General features: G+C 36.0%; 1 protein-coding gene and 1 non-coding gene across 3 annotated transcripts in view; one reads left to right on the top strand and one right to left on the bottom strand.

Moving 5' to 3' along the window:
- Positions 1 to 16,065, top strand: part of HS6ST3 (heparan sulfate 6-O-sulfotransferase 3) — a 647,173-nt gene that overhangs the window by 178,877 nt on the left and 452,231 nt on the right. The gene's annotated exons all lie outside the window — the stretch shown is intronic.
- TRNAA-UGC (transfer RNA alanine (anticodon UGC)) lies at positions 15,471 to 15,543 on the bottom strand. The gene has a single exon. It is a non-coding gene; the product is annotated as a tRNA-Ala (tRNA).

Raw genomic sequence — 16,065 nt, 5'->3', positions numbered from 1 at the left:
CTGCTGGAGAGTATTGATAAATAAACTGGAAGTTGTCCAGAAACCACTGTCTCTGTGATGCAGAAAGGGGGAAGCCGAACTGTAAGGTGTTCACAGGAAAATGATACCCACATCATCTCCACTAGAAATTCCCCAGGTTGAGGAGAGATGGCGATAGAGGGTATTGCTTGTCCATACGCTTTTCTTGGCATTTTCAGGACTCCTGAGGTTCCATGGTGGGGCAGTGTCTTTAATAATAATAATTTTATTGTTCAAGACAGAAATCCTTTTGTGGCTTAAGGACGAGTAATGTCTGGAGGAGTGACATTACCTTTCTTGGGGTTTCAAACTTAGATGGATTTGGTAATGCTGTTTTGGCATTTTGTCCTGCTTCTCTGTAGGCAAGATTCTATACAGTGAGAATTCTATACAGGGAATTACTTATATACTTACATTGTTCTAACGTGAATGGTTGTTTAGGGAACTGATATTATGATAGTTATTTGTTACTAATACAGCATTTAGGTTAGTTTCAGAACAGCTCCTATGTATCTTGAGCCCCTTCTGTTGATAGTTCAGGCAATACGTCTGTGCATTTATTTTCGTAATTTATGGTATAAAGTTACTACACCATTATTTCTTAGTTCACAAGAAATACCTTAAGTTAAAAGAAAAAGAATAAAACCATTTTCTTGTCCCAGTAGAGTTAACCTCAATAGAAGAATATAGATGGGTGGAAATAGTATTCATATTAGAGTTTGTGAAAGAATACTGCAACTGTAAGCTTAGATTCTTATATAAAATAGCCTAAATGAGGTTGTTTCATTCTGTGACCGGAAGGGTTAATTTACTCTTCAGATTCTTTAAATACGTACTGTGTGTTTTAGGTTGTAAAAATGTGAATGTTGGTAATGAAAATGGGCTTTTTTTCTGAATGAGGAGTGTGCGTTTATATAAATACCACATAGAATGAAATCATGTGATAGAAGCCGTACCTGGTTCTTAAGAGCATTGCTGTGAATCCTCTGTAATTTAAAACTTCCTTTGTCAGTTGTATGAATAAAATGAAAGTTATTTCAAAGGAGTCCTAGCAAGAAACAAAACAATTGGATTTTTATAATCAATTAAAAAAAATAACTAGTCTGTGGTGAAAACTAGGGTTGTGGTAACAGTCGCCAGAGGGTGATCGCTGGGCAGGTTGTACTCCTCAGCTGTCTCACCAGGTGGCCACAGCCAGGTATTTTGTACCTTTTAAGCAGGATACATATAATAGAACGAAAATACTGCCATAGACCGTATTAAGTTGATGATAATATCTCAAATATTTTCCTTTTTTAGTTTTTTAACAGTGATAATGTATCTTTAGTATTTAATAGGTTATGCTCACTGAAGTTATTTATTAGTTTTACAAAGAAAAACATTCAATATAAGAATGTCGAGGTGTTTTCATTTTTCTCCCCCGCCCCCCAGGTGTCAGTGTGATTTAGAAGTAATTGCTGAAGAGAAGCCATGTTAACATAACAACAGTTGATGCAGTTGCAAATCTTGCCGTTTTAAGGCTCAGGGTTTTCCCCAAGGAGTGATCCTGGCCGATTGCAGATGTTGAGTTCTCTTTAAAAAAAAAAAAAATAGTGCTGAGCCTGATACAGATGTTCCCACATTGCCCAGCACTTTGATTAACTTTTGATGAAGTATCTGCCTACAGATATCTGGATTCGTATGTTCCCATGTGTCTTATTAAAAGCCTGCCAGGCTTTATTGAACCTTGTGTTTATACTTTGTGTTCTGTGGACAGTTTTGGTGCCTAGTAAGTAGAAAATGGAAAGCATTAGCTTATACTAACAAGGATGTGTGATGTTCGCTGCTGACTTGAGTTTGAAATGGGAACCGTCATGGTTTGATTAGCTGATTGTCATGAAAGAATAACAGTAGTTGCACAAATAAGAGGGGCTCTGACTTCCATAAACAAGTTGCTCATGCTTCCTTTGGAGACGTGTTAGTAGAATTTTCTGCTATTATCCAATGGTTGGGATTGGGTTTCCAAGTGTGTGTCCATACTCTAGTCTAGCTCTGAGCCCTCCACACAGGACCCACTGGCCAAAAGTAGTTCTTTAAATTTAAATAAAAATTAAATAAAATTCAAAATTCAGTTTCTTAGTCACACTGGTCACATTTCAAGTACTCAGTAACTACCTGTGGCAAATGGCTACTGTATTGGTAATGCAAACATAGAACATTTCCATTATTGCAAAAAATTCTACTGGGCAGCATTGCTCTGACCTTTAAATACCTGACTGACCCATATGCTACAGAATTTCCACTTATACTCTGTATCCTTAAAAAGACTTCTTCAATGGGTTTGTGTTTCCTTTAAATTTATACTATTAAAATCAAAAGTATCAGCTTTTCCCTAGAGGAATGATCAGCTCCCACTTCTTTTAGCTTAATATTTCAATCCTTGGATGAGAGTTTATACTAAGAGATTTAAGAATGAATTCTTGGAATAGCTATTTTTTTTTTTAGAAACTTGGACAGCCCTCAACAAGGGACTCCTGAGGTGATGGTGGTCTGCATGTCTTTGTGCCGTGCAGAACTGTGGGGAGAAAAACTGGCCCCAAATTGCCAGTGTTCAGAAAATACCACAATTTTCTAGGCTTTTTTCGTACGTTATTTAATTAATAATATTCTATTTACATAGCTATTAAAATGACTTAAATGGATGAGATCATGATCACTTTACCCTGAAATTCACTTTTTTTAACCTACTTTGAGTAAATGGGTTCAAGTATTTTCTAATTTTCCAACTTGCATTGCTTTTATAATATGAAATACCTTTTCAAGTTATATAGTTTCATTGAAATGTTTTACAAGGTACGCTTTCACTCCTTGGGCTGGATCTACCCTTCTCCATATTCTGAATTGATTATTCTTTGCTTTATTAACACAATTAATTGCATAGCCTCATCGCTCACCTAGTTTATCGCATTAGCCTACAGAGGGGTCTGTTGTCTCCGGTTTATCCCCTCTCCGGTGGATCCTCAAGGCTGCTATAAGGATTGTCTTTCTGAAATGCACATTCGATCACGTTCTGCTGTACTCCCATGGCTGGCTGAATGAGAGTCAGAGTCCTTAGGACTTGTCCAGTGGCCTGTCACAGCCTGGCTCTTATATACCTCCTAACTACGTTTCCACCAAACTCTTTTTCCTTCCCTCTTATTCTAACATTTTTTAAAATCAATGCAAAGGTCTTTATAATCAGCGTCTCTCTTTTCCCTTTTTCTGCATAGGTTCCCAACCTCATCTGCGTCTACCTGCTCTCTGCAGTGAATATTATTTTACTGTAAAAATTGAGGTGGTTTTCTCGACTTCCTTCTTTTCTACCTCTAAATTTCTCTATATTTTGTCTGTTTTCTTTTCCTTTCTCTCTTCTCAGAGGAAGAAATATCTCTTCTTTTATCCAAATAACTGAACTGAAGCCAAACTCTGAATCCTTACTTCAGTGGTTGCCCCATGGAGTGTAGATTAAAGTAAATAAAGCTCTTTGCTTGGCGTTCAAGGTACAACATGATTTGGCTCAAACCTCCTTTGCCAGGGTTAGTCCTCGCAGTGGTTTTTGTAGATGGAATTAATTCTCTGTGCCTTGCTTTGCTTACTCCCTGGCCTCGTCTGATGCTTTTTCTTCTAAATGTCGTGTTTTTTCCCCTCATCTATAATGATTTTTAAGTATCCAGACAAAAGCTGTGTCCCAGACGAAGGCATTTCTGATTCCCCCCAGTGTGCGATGCTCACACCTATCTGCCTTCCTAGAACACTTTATCATCACTTCCACTGACGTTCATAATCTCGCCTACTGGAGGGGAAGCTCCTTGGTAACAATTTATTACTGACTTCGCTTTCCCAGTTCCCCATAATGCCCACCACATAACCTGGTATTCAGTGCATGCTCCAAAATGTACTTTGAATGAATAAATGAATTGAATCACTTATTGCCAAGCCTAAACATTTTATTGTGTTATTTACAAAGCTATATCTATTTTAAATGAAAATTTCTTAGAGAAACCTGCTGTATTGGCTGCTGCATTAATGAACTCCGGATTAGGATGGGGAAGTGATTAGTTTCTTGTTTTAGCTGGTTGGATATGGTGGGTTTAGACAATTATTGATAGGGGTCAAGTTTGTTAGATTCAAACATAGGGAGATATCTTGTTTTAACAGTGCTTATTTCATGAATTCTTTGGTGTGCTTAAATGCTAAGATGTCAGGATTTATGATGAGGTGAACAGAGGTACGTTTGCACTTATACGACCATGGTTTGGCATGTACACGGACAAAACACATAGTGCGTGGTGGAAGGAAGGAAACGGAGAAATGGGAAAGACATTATAGTTACAGGTTATTACAAGGCTTGGTGCTAAGATGAGTATTACAACGTAAGTTTTCTCCTTAGGCTCAATGGCAAAGCACACTGGCTCTGAGATCAAACACGTGGGTTTGTATGTTTTCATTTCCCGGGGGGTCCTCTAAGCCTGGGCACTTTGCCCTCTTCTTGTGCACATTCTTTGAATCCAGAGACATCTCTAATAGTCTGCTACCTAAATCAAGATGAAGCAGCACCCAGATTGTTCTACAGCAATTGCAAAAATGTTTTTATTCCTGAGCTCCATTTCAACTTTATAGATATTAGTTGACCTGTCACAAGGAATGAGGTTACGGTGCTTGACCTTTGTGTCCTCTGCCTATTTTAAGGGCAGGAACTAACAGCTCAGCAGAAGGGAGGCTCCGTACCTATCCTTTGCCGTGGCAGCTTTCACTTCTATCAAACACCTGCAATTAAGTGGAAGAAATTTCCTATTGTAGGAAAAAAATGAAGATTAGCAATACCTGTTGGAGACAGGGGAAAATAATATACATTTTCAATCTATTGAATCATAAGTTTAATAGTGGTAGAGAAAAATATATTTTGAAAATATTTCATTTTTAAAGTAAGCTAGAAATTTCAGTATACTTAATTCATCGAACTCTCACGTTTTAATGATCGTTTCTGAATCCGTTACCCTAGAAAAACTAGAAATCCAGATGTCATGTTTCTTTGGGGTATTTCTCATGGTAGGTTGAACTCCTACTAAATTCCAAGCCTTAATACAGACCTTGGAAAATCCAAAGACAAATAAGACAGTCTCTACTTACATGGAATTTGCAGTCTTTTGGTGAAGGTAACCAAATAAAGCAACGATGAGAATAATGTAAGCTTTGGATGTAAAACTCCATAGAGGCAGAGTAGTGTCTGTTGCATTCACTGCTGCTTTCCTTGGCATCTAGCACAATGACTCGTACGTGGCAGAAGCTGAAGAAATATGTTAGATACTTTTGGGGATTTTGCAGAGGAAGTACTTGGAGAACTGGTACTTGATCCAGTTCATAGAGGGCTTCCCACAGATGGTGCTACTTGAGTGGAGTCTAGAAGGATATGTAAATGTCACCATGCGTAGAAAAAATGGCCCCCAGATGGGACTGATTTTGAAGGGCATACCAGGATGACCGAACAGAATGGGAAAACACAATAGCATGAGAAAGCTGCAATGCTTGTGTCAGATGGATTGTCCCAGGATAAGACTGTAGCGGCAGCAAGTCCAAATTATAGAAGGACTTAGAAGATAAGCTAGAAATTGCACTTTGGTATGAAGGCTACCAGGAGTCCATGAAGTATTTTTAGCAGCGTGACATACTCAGGTTTGCACTGAGGAAAAAAAATCACTGTGACATTGATATTTTGAAGGAAGGTGATAATGGGATAATGCAGACCAGACAACTAAAATATTCTAAATTGTGACATGAAGAAGTCTCACCTACAGAGATAAAATTTCCAGAACTCCTAATTCAGGAGAACAGATTAGTCTTTCTTTCATGAAAGAAAAACTTAGACAAGACACATATTTATTGACTATCTGGGGTAGTTTTAAAAGTCACTTATTGTGTTATATTAAAAAATGTATATAAATATATTCATACATACGCACCTCAATATGTTCACACAATAGTTGTATTTGCTCTATTAGGTTGTAAAACTAAAAATTATTTAATGATAACAATGTGTCATTTAATTTACTTTGAAAGATTTTTAATAATTGTAAAACGATAGTGACTTCATGAGAAATATTTTTTAGAAAGTTGACTGGACTATACTTTGCATAGATGTTGAAAAATACCAGGAGCACCATTAGAAAGAACTCGTTAAAGTCTGGTGTTCTAGAAGAAAGAGACACTTGCTATTTCTGTGCAGTGCTTCCCAAGTACCCCTATGATTAGCATTCTCTTCCAAATGAGAACATTTTTGAGAGTGACAGAGGATCCTGTTAATTATTATGCTGGATAAGAGGTGTTAACTGAGGTAGTTCCTGGCCAAACCAAGACGTATTCTCACCTCTAAGAACAACCCATATAGCATTGGAAATATACATTTTATTTGATATATTTGGTGTTCACAATGGTAGCTTTTAATCCTTCTCCAATATACAAATTAAACAAAACAAAATATTAAACAGCACACTATAAACTTTGCCTTTACAGCAAGAACTTGGTCTGAAACGCTTTGGCAAGCGGAAAGAACAAAGGAAAAAGAAAGTTTATTGGTTACCTTGCCCTTAAACTCTCTAGGTAATAAAATGAACCAGAAATAATTTTTGAGCCCCCTTAGAGTGATCCAAATGTGAAGGTTATAGGTGGGTAATGTGGGAATACCACAGTCGGTGGAAAGGACTCTCTCTAGCTTTGTGACCATGAGACAATACGTAACCTCTCTGAACCTCAGTATCCTTCTTGTCTTTCAAATGAGTGCCGAAGTTCACAAAATAAGAAAATAATTTTCCAAAGTTAGGAAAAATGCCCAGTCTTTTCACTCATGTGAGAAATGCACGTTGAACTATTGATAGCATTTTAAGGTCATCAAGGTGGCAAATAGAAGAAGAAGAGAGAACATCACAAGATTGCATGGCAGGGAGTATTGCAATTTACTGATGATGGAGGTGTAAATTGATAAATCCTCTCAGGAAGGCAATCTGGCAATATGTATCAAAAGTCACAAAACTTAAAAAAATGTTTTTATGCTTTTTGATTCAGAATTCCCTTTCGAGGAATTTGCCATAGGGAAGTAATCAGATTGTCAAACAGATTTATGCACCACAAGATCCATCGTCTAGTTATTTATAATAGCATAGCAACTGGAAAGAAATGTCTAGTATTCAGGGACTGATTAAATAGCTTACGGCACATGCAGCTAATGATAAAATTATGTAGCCCTTTCAAATTATACTCTTGAAGAATATTTAAGGCCATGACTAAATGCTTATGTAAAGTTGTTAAATAGATAAATGGTTCACAAAATTGCATGTATAGTATGATAATTACTTTGCAAGAAAGTACATATATAATATGAAAAATATGAAATTTATACATATCAGATTTATACGTAATGACTAGAAGAATAAACACCAAAATGTTAACAGTAGGTATCTCAGTGTCATGAGAGTAGAGGTGACTTTCACTTTCTTCTTTATTCCTTGCAGTCAGAAATTTTCTAAAATGAATTGTTGTTTATGTATTTTACAAAGGACAATAATTGTTGTATAATAATTTTGATTATAAAAAAGTTGCTAAACTAGATAATTTATAGTGCTAGCTCTTGTTCTAAGGTTCTAGAATCCTATAATTTTGTTTTAGAACAGATGTTAGAAAACTATGTCCTCAGACTTGCTACTTGATTTTGTAAATAAAGTTTTATTGGAACATGACCCTGCCCATTCGTTTACATATTACTTGTGGCTATTTTCCTGCTACAATGGTAGAGTTGAGTAGTTTTGATAGAGACCGTATGACGCACAAAGCCTAAAATATTTATTTTCTGGCCCTTTAAGAAAGTTTTCTGACCCGTTTTCTACAACGTTGCATTAGACATTACCATCATTTAAAAAAACTAACTCAGTTAAAACATAGTTTAATATTATTATTTCAGGTAAATATTGATGCCTAAAATTCTATAAGGATCTGTACATTATTTAAATAATTTTGTGAATGTTAAACTCACAAGGCCAGGAAAGATCAGGATCCAACTTGACTCATATTGAAGAGTCAGAGAAGTTTAGATGTGATTAGACCTAAGGAACGTTAAATTATTTGTTACACATTAGTGACAACGTCTGAGCAAGTGACCATCTAATGAAGATCTGCCTTAGTTAACGGGAATGATGATGGTGGGAGAGTGGAGGGTTGATCATTTTGGAGCAAGAGATGTCTTTGGAAGGCACTGTGAATTCATTGATTGCCTAGGGAAGAGGAGAGAGAATAACATGTAGACAGTGTATATGTTGGAAGGCTTCAAAGCTCAGCCACGTGAGAGTCACTACTGGGTGTTTCTATAATGATTTTCCTGCTCTGACTATTCCATATTTCTATCCTTCCACGTTTACTTATTTATCAAGAGAACAGAGGTTTCTAATGATTCCTCTGAAATTCATTACCATCTCTAGATTGTGGGCATTATTATGACTGGAAAATCTAATGGCATTTTTATTTGGAAAAAATAAATTTATGGGAAAACCGTTGACAGTGATAAATGTGGTTGTCAAGTATTCTCATTCATATTTGCTTGATATATTTATAAATATTTCTGAAAAATCCACATTTATCTCCTAAGTAAACATTTAGTTTTAAAGTACTTCATGAATGTTTTAATTTTTATGTTCTTTGATAGATGATATACTTTGATAGCAAATTTTTCTTGAACTACAAACAACATATAAAATGCATCATTAATGGAGTTTTCTAACTTGCATTATTCTTTATTCTTCTTGTCAAATTTTAGACAGCTCAGTATTTACACAAATTATACAGTTTATGCTTTAGAATCTGTACCGATTCTACTTGCAAATATATGTATTGCATATAGAATTTCTAATATACATGAAAAATTTTAAAATAAGTTCTTTCACATTATCATATTTATATAAAATGATATATAACTAATTTTAGTATCTAACACCAAGTCCCATATAAATCATTAATAGTTTAATATCCTTAGCAATTGTTATACATAAAAATAATTATCAGTGATTTATACTGCAATCTACATGTATCTCACAAGAATATACATAATATACCTTGGATATACATGCCTGGCTCAAGGTCAGTTTGTTATTTGCCTTCATATGAACTGTTGTCAGTTTCATGGTTTACTGATCCCCCTTAGTTAAAGTGAGCCCACATTATTATTGCTTCAAATGATCTGTATGAAGGTGAGTTAAATACTGTCCCTCTTAGAGTGAAAGTGCTAATTAGTAGTTTTTCCTTTCCAGGAGGACCAGAGGAGTCCCATTGACTGAGTCAGTTTCTCAGGTCAGGAAGCCTGGGTGCTTGCTCTGCACATATGCCCTTCTTGTTTCAGTGTGCAAGTCGATAGCTTCCTTTTGTGTTCCAGGACTTCCGACAGGAAGTGTTTAACCAAATAAATAACCTTTTAACTTTTAAGAGAAAATGCATTTACTTCCTTATACAACTGGATTCCAGTTGATAAGAAATCTTGATTCTAACAAATAATTTTTGTCACCATTTATACCAAGCAGTCTTTGAAAGTGCCTTATCTGGAGCGGATCCTGGGTTGGGTGCAAAGTTGATGGGCAACCTTGATTCAAATAAATACAAGGAAGAGGCAGGCAGCTCAATCAATGTTAAAATTAAAAACATGTACATCAAATAGGCGATTTAATAGCATTATAACTCCCAGGGGAATAATTATATATGAAAGGATGAAAGTAAGCCATGAAATTTCTGTTAGTCTTCCACATTCAGTTAGTCTAGGGAAGCTTTAAGAAAGAGGAAGGATTTTAAGATACGTTTCAATGAAAAAATGTGCTCCTTCTAATATCATATCTTGGGTAGAAAATTACTATTTCAGTGTTTTGTTTGCATTCATAATCGTGGGCAGTTATTTAGATACACAGGCATAGTGAATCTTCAAAACGAGGGAGTAATAGCCATTCTTTCTGCAAAGAATAGGAGTTTCTATTCTTTCTAAAGGCAGTTTCCTGGAAAAATTGAAAAAAATACTTATCTCACTAGAAGTGGGTAATATCCTAATTGTGGACATTTTGGAACACTATAGATAGTTTAAAAAATGCTACTTTAAAATTTTCTAGATGTGTGTGATGAGTCTTAAAAATTGAACTGCCAAGGTGTACTTATCAATATAATTGGTTACATATGTTTGACATTATTCCTGAGGATGACGTGTCCATTAATTATATTCTTTTGACTGATTTATTGTGGCATAGGAAATATTTTAATTTACTGTATATTGAATTATTCAAAATTCCTAATAGTAAGATAGCTCCTTCAATGGGCAGTATATATAATATGAATATGAATTCATGATACAGAGTGAGATTTAATAAAATTAAATTTATCACCAAGAACACACTCCTACTTCATATACATATTTTCTTAATATACTTCATATGTACTGCTGCAAGAATGCTGCAATTTGCTTTTTGAAATTACAGCTCTCCAGGATGAGAGGGAAGCTTGATTTGATTAATTATGCTTACAAGCTGTTGCAGGACGGGGGGGCGGGGCGGGGGAAAGAAAACGGTTTTGAGTTTAGTTTTTGCATAACTGCTGCTTTTTTGGATTTACATTACTTCCATCAGTTGTTGAGAAATGAAGAAGTAATTTATTTTAAAGAGAGAGATAAGATGAAGAGCTGAGGGCATCAATATGGAGAAGTAATGACATTTAACTACTACTCTGATGTGGTGATCAGTAAGAGGAGAGAAAGCATTTATTAAAATGTTAGTATGTCACTTTGTAGATACTTTTCAATCTTTAAGAAAATTGTTATTCTTATATTTAGAGGACCGGTTTCTTAGATGATCTTCATTTTATTTAACTGACAACATTAGACGTTACATTAGAAGGGACACAATTGATGCCTTATGGTCTGCTTCCTTGAAAGCCATTTGTGATGATCTTTGAATTTGGTATTCATTGTCCTACTTAGAAAAGTAATTGAGATTCGTTTCAGTTCTTCTTAGTCAAATAATTATAATGAGACAGAAAATATTTATTGCTGGTACCAAGACAGCGCTGTAGATGTGAAGCATTAGGAACACAGAGAATACATGCAGAGCAATATCCAAAATAAGCCCCTGAGTTGTAGACAGTCTAAAAATTAGAAATAAAGGTCATTAAAATAATCAACATTATTTCCTCTTCTCCATGATTAATTAGTAGGTATGGCATCAGACTTACATAAAAGATAGCAAGATTTATTTAAGTCTGTGTTATTAACTCTGGGAAGTTAGGGGTGAAAGTAATTTCTGGGGTGCCATTTTCATTCTTGTTGCCATTTCCATTCCATTCTATTCCTTTCTTCCTGTACACTCTTAATTCTGGGATCCAGCAAGAACCGCTCTCAACAGCCGTGTTTGGTTAAGATTAGTTTGTTCTTTTCAAGTTCACAGCTTCATAAATATGCATGCTATTCTGGGAAGCAAAGATTCTGTCCATGACAATTTGCTGTCTTGTGGCACGCATGATATAGCCTGTTACAATGGGGAAATTGCATACACATGTTGACTGGATAGAGTTTTACCGATAGGAATTTAAGAATTTCCGGGGAAGATTAGGAAAATTAACCTTTGTCTAGAGGGAAAGAAAGAAAAATTATATTTGGCATGTTTCTCTTCTATTTGTACAAAATATTTACACTGCCTTCCACTGTGAAAAACTGATTTAAAATATTTTCTAAGTGAATTTTCTGATCAAATATATACTTAGCATGGTTTGCAAATACTTATTTTCCTCAAACTTTATTCTTATATTGTTTTAGGTTGGGCACTGGGATGCTCTAGTACTTTGATCGACTCTTAACTTAGCATTTATCACCTTCTGGTTTTCATTATTTATTTTTCTCACTTAGTCATACATTTTGGAGGGAGAGGGCATTTATTTTAGCATCTGTTTGGTCCCATGCTGAGCATGGTACATAGATCATGCTCGATAAATACTGTTTAATTGAAAGATGATAGTAAACATCAGTGATGATCAAAATGATAGGAGTCTTCATTTTTATTGTGATAAGAATGTAAATATAACATTTTAAGAGGTTGGTGCTAATTTGTTTATTAGAAACATTTATTTGAATTCCTGTTCTGAGTAAGGTTAGTTTCTTTAGCAGCAAACATTTCACAAATATCAGGGTACTTAAGCCAAGTTCTGTAGTCCACTGGGGCTCTACGGATGGGTTTAATATTAATAGAAACCCTTTGAAATAATTTGCAAATGTTGCATTCATGTCCATTTTTATGCAGAGAGGATCAAAGCTTTTATTAGATTCTTAAAGAAGTCTGTGACTTAAACAAGATTAAAAATGACTGAGTTGGGGCTTCCCTGGTGGTGCAGTGGTTGAGAGTCCGCCTCTCATGCAGGGGACACGGGTTCGTGCCCCGGTCCGGGAAGATCCCACATGCCGCGGAGTGGCTGGGCCCGTGAGCCATGGCCGCTGAGCCTGCACGTCCGGAGCCTGTGCTCCGCAACGGGAGAGGCCATAACAGTGAGAGGCCCGCGTACTGAAAAAAGAAAAAAAAAAAAATGACTGAGTTAAAAGAGTAGTTGTTTTGGTGAACAGTCCAGATTTTGTCAGCTATCACATGTTCTCTCTGTGCTTTATCATTGAATTAAATTTCGATAAAAAATTTAAAACATATGTTCCTGTTCAACACTGCATTCAATGTTTTAAAGTTTAAAAACACATTAATGCCCTTACTTTTAACCATAAGAAGAGACTTTAAACCAGAGGAATATTGGTAGAGAAAATCAACAGCTAAATATATTAAGTGGGAAAGTATGTTACAAAACTTATGTACAGTAGGTATATAGTATATAATTAAATATACTTCACATAAATGAAATATGTGTCTAAATGTGTAAAGACAAGGAAGATATCCTCAAAAGATCTGTGGAGATTATTCCTGGGTGGTGAATCTTTTTTCTTAAAATCTTTATTGAATGTGTTACAATATTGCTTCTGTTTTATGTTTTTAGCCACAGAGACATGTGGGATCTTTGCTCCCACACTAGGGATCGAACCCACACCCCCTGCATTGGAAGGCGAAGTCTTACCCACTGAACCACTATGGAAGTCCCCCTAGGTGCTGAATCTTGTAGGATTTAATTTTTTTCTTTTGGCTATTAAAATCTGTATTTTAAAATCTGCTCTTCAGATTTTATTAAAAAATATACCCCTTCTACCATGTAAGGACACAGAGAGAAGTTGTCAGTCTGTAACCTGAAACAGGGCCTTTACCAGAACTGGCTATGCTGGCCCTCTGATCTTGAACTTCTGGCCTCCAGAACTGTGAGAAATAAATTTTTGTTGTTTATAAGTACCTCACCACTAAAAATATGTATATAGTGACTAGGTCTTTCTCTTAGAAGGTCTTTCTCTTAGAAGTTGTTCTTTGCATTTTGTCAGGCTAATTATTTTTCTTTAAGTATTTGAAAATAAATATAAACATGTACTTCTACACAAACATGTATGCAAATACATATATATACATATACATGTAACCAAACAGAGGAGTAATCTTCTTCAATGACATTAGAATAATTTAAACATCATTGAAACAAAATTTTATTTATCGCTGTGTTTTGAGAACCCTATGCTTCCATTGTCAATGAATCTATCCTTTGCCTAAAAGTCCTAGGTTTGCATCAGGCTGAAGGGATGTCTCAACTTTTGGGGCACAGTTTGGAAGTTGCAAGAATTCAGAAAGTAGATGGGCTGGACAAAGTAAGTTAACTTTACCAGCCAGTGATGAAATGAGAGGTTCCCATATTATTCATACCATCAGCAAGGACATGCTCCACATCCTTCAACATTGCATGAACACTTTTTAGAGTTCTTCCTGTCTTTTTTCCCTTACAGGGTTACCCTGGATATTCATTTAACTATAGTTTAATTTAAAAAATATTTTTTTTTTGGAAGCTGGAGAGTTCCCAGCAAATATTATGTTGCTTTGTGCTATACTTGCCCTTCCTACCTTCCCAGCATAAGTCAAATGGGTCCCTCTGAGCAGTGCCCACCCAAAACAAAAAAAACAAAAAAACCCAGAAAAGCCCCCTCAAAATCATGGAACCAGATTTATAAGTGGAAATTCAAAACTATTATTACCTCGGATCCAGATAACTCTAATGAAACCGAGAGGACTAATGAACAAAAAGTATCCTAATGAATGAATTTGACCTTAAACTGTAACATGCCACCGTATTATGTACCATATTTGTAAAAGGAATCGAAGTATCTACATGGCCAGGTGAGCGCTTGGTGGAACTCCACCCCATTGTCAGAGTGTCATCAGGGAAGACAGATTTATAAGGCTTAGTGAAGCACCTTGGTAATGTTGATATCCTATGTGCTCTTTCATTTCTGCCCTCTCATTTCACTGCCCACAGCCTCTGGAGCAGTGGAGCGGCAGTGTATATATATCAAGTCATCAAAGCACGAAATTTAAACTTCAGCACTTGGCTGGGTGGGGACTGGGGGGAGACACTTTCTGGAAGTGTTAACTGAAGACGGCAGGTAGGAGATGGTGTTAGCCAGAGCAGGGAGGCCATGGGCTCAACCCCTGTCTGCCTCTACCACCAGACTTGTCCCAGGAAACACGGGTTGAGAGCAGATTGAAATGGTTTTTCATGTTTTGGCTGGAAGGTGTTCACCCCTCGTCTTGTAGAAGTAAACTAGATTTCCTTTGAGAAACCAGACTCTTCTGCACATATATCATATATTTGAGGTGGATATGATTCAGGCCTACACAAATAGAACATTTTGTAATGTCCTATGCAGAGAAATTGATTCAGAGGTGGCACATGAGATGCAATGCAGTTTTTCTGGGGCTGGGTAAATCCACAGAAGATGTGGGTCTGTAGCTCCTGGGAACAGTCTAGCCGCCAACAGAAGCTTGAGAATAAATCCAATGTGGAGAAGGGTGGGTTTCAAGATGGAGAGAGACTGGGTTCTGGGGACATTGTTTGAACTCCTAAGTAAATCTCTGTTAGCTTTTTCATTTTCATCAGCCACTAAGTTCCTTTTTTGTTTAATCCACTTTGAATTTTTTTTTGTCATATACAACACAAATTTTCCTGATGAATACAATACCTGTTCTTTCCTAAAAAGTGCACAGACTCTATATTAGCTGGACAGTACACTCATGTTCCATAGCAGCACTGCAGAATCTGACCCAATGCTGCCTTTCAGCTTCTTTGGCATTGTTCTTGTTAAGCTTCTAAATTCTTAAATTGATGCTTAGCCCAATAATGTTCAGCCTTTCTTTTCAAATACAAACGTTTAAGTTTACACATTTCTTTCTAAGTAATGATTTAGTTGGATTTCCCAGGGTTTTTTTTTTTTTTTTTGCTGCTCCACGCTGCTTGCGGGATCTTAGTTCCCTGACCAGGGACTGAACCTGGGCCCTTGGCAGTGCAAGTGCAGAGTCTTAACCATTGGACCACCAGGGAATTCCGTGGGCTTCCCAGAATTTGATATGTAACATTTTCCAATTTCCATTATGGTTCATTTTTTGACCCATGAGTTATTTATATATAGATTTAAAAAAATCACCAATCATAATATTTTAATCTAATTTTCTTTGTTTCTCACTTGACTGAATCATTATGGTCAGAGAATGTGATACGTATGACATCTATCATTTGAAATATGTACGGACGTGTTTTATGGTCTGCTGTATGGTCAATATTCATAAATGTGCCACAGATGAAAGTGTGTGTATAAATTATAACTATAGTTTATATTGTTTGTTAATTCCATTAAAGTTGTTTTATATCTCTTTTAGTTTATTTGTTGCTGTTGTTGTCCTGTGTCATCAGACAGTTACTGAAAGCTCTCTGTTAAAAAATCTCCAAATATTATAGTGAGTCTTTCAAGTTTGCTTATTAGTTCTGTCAAATTTGGTTTATTTATTTGGAATTTTTGTTATTATCTGTATACAAGGTTAGAATTATTACATCTTCCTGGAGGAC

This window comes from Orcinus orca, chromosome 18, assembly GCF_937001465.1.
Source record: "Orcinus orca chromosome 18, mOrcOrc1.1, whole genome shotgun sequence".
NCBI lineage: Eukaryota > Metazoa > Chordata > Mammalia > Artiodactyla > Delphinidae > Orcinus > Orcinus orca.
The sequence above is the reverse complement of the archived record's forward strand: the minus strand, read 5'-3'. Positions and strand labels throughout refer to the sequence as shown.